Source organism: Grammomys surdaster, unplaced genomic scaffold (genome assembly GCF_004785775.1).
Source record: "Grammomys surdaster isolate TR1022 unplaced genomic scaffold, NIH_TR_1.0 126198, whole genome shotgun sequence".
Taxonomy (NCBI): domain Eukaryota; kingdom Metazoa; phylum Chordata; class Mammalia; order Rodentia; family Muridae; genus Grammomys; species Grammomys surdaster.
In genome coordinates this window covers 7,316,337-7,317,774 of record NW_021621003.1, presented here as the reverse complement: position 1 = coordinate 7,317,774, position 1,438 = coordinate 7,316,337, and the positions used below count along the sequence as shown (strand labels likewise).

Sequence of the window (1,438 nt, the reverse complement as noted above, 5' to 3'; positions counted from 1 at the left end):
CTAAGAGACTAGGGAAGGCAGCACCTGGCCCTTAGCTGTAGCTGTAGACAGGTAAAAATTCAAGGCAGAGAACAGAAAAACATGAAGAAAGCAAGCACAGTTTTGCAGTGGCAAGGCTGGGGTCAGGAAGAGTGTGAGGTACTCAGTTACACATCTTACAAAGTCAAGAAAGCTTTCAGGAGACAATACTCCATAGAAGATCCAACTTTTTGATCTCAGGGTGGAGAAATAGTCTTTAAATAAAATAAGACACAAAAGACACTGTCTATAAAGAAAAGACCAATGAATCTGACTCCGTTAAAATTAAGAACTTCGGTTCATTGAAAGACATCATAAGGAGAATGAAAAGGAAAGCCAGAGGGTAGAAAATATATCTGTAACATACACACTGGACAGAGGACTTGTATTCACAGTAAATAAAGAACTTCTAGGTCAACATGGTGGCAAAGCATAAAGGTACTTGCCATCAAACCTGCTAAACTTGACTTGAGTTCCATCCCAGGGACCTATATTGTGGAAGGAGAGAACTGACTCTCAAGTTGTCCTCTGAGCTTCACACAAGTCGCGGTGCATGAGCCCACACGCATGCATGCACACACACACACACACACACACAATAAATAAATGTAAACAAATAGTTAAAGAACAACATTTTAAGAAAAGAAGTTCTACTTTTCCGGTCTCTTTGGCCTGGCCGGTAGAAGCAAGATGACGAAAGGAACGTCATCCTTCGGAAAGCGTCGCAATAAGACGCACACGCTGTGCAGCCGTTGTGGCTCCAAGGCCTACCACCTTCAGAAGTCGACTTGTGGCAAATGCGGCTACCCTGCCAAGCGCAAGAGAAAGTATAACTGGAGTGCCAAGGCTAAGAGACGAAACACTACCGGGACTGGTCGGATGAGGCACCTAAAGATTGTCTATCGCAGATTCAGACATGGATTCCGTGAAGGGACGACACCTAAACCCAAGAAGGCAGCTGTTGCAGCATCCAGTTCATCTTGAGGATTTCAATCAGTAATAAAATAAATGTTCTGGTTTCAAAAAAAAAGAAAAGAAGTTCTAAGTAGTAATAAAAGACTCAGTCCCAAGTTAAAAGATGGGACAGAGAGAGAACTTTACAAATGAGGAAAGCCGAATGACTAATAAGTGAAAGGTTGTTCAACCTGCTTCCTACACAAAATTTAGACTGGCTAAAATTTTAAGTTAACAAGTCTGAGAGTCGGAAAGGAAAGAGAAGCAATGGGAGCAAGCGTTCTTGGGAAACAGTTTAACCAGTAAGCAGTGAGACAAATACGTACTCTAGCTAGGGCAACCACACAGCTCTTCATCCAAAGCCAAAAAGATTGACTGTCCTGAGACAACAGATACCAAAGCAGGGTACGAGGCTGCCCTGCTTATATTCCAACAATGCAACTCTTGGAATTCTACCTTCAAGAAG

General features: G+C 42.6%; 1 pseudogene; it reads left to right on the top strand.

The window, feature by feature from the left end:
• Positions 1 to 706: 706 nt before the first annotated feature.
• Positions 707 to 1,017, top strand: LOC114613265 (annotated as a pseudogene).
• The last annotated feature ends 421 nt before the right edge of the window (positions 1,018 to 1,438 follow it).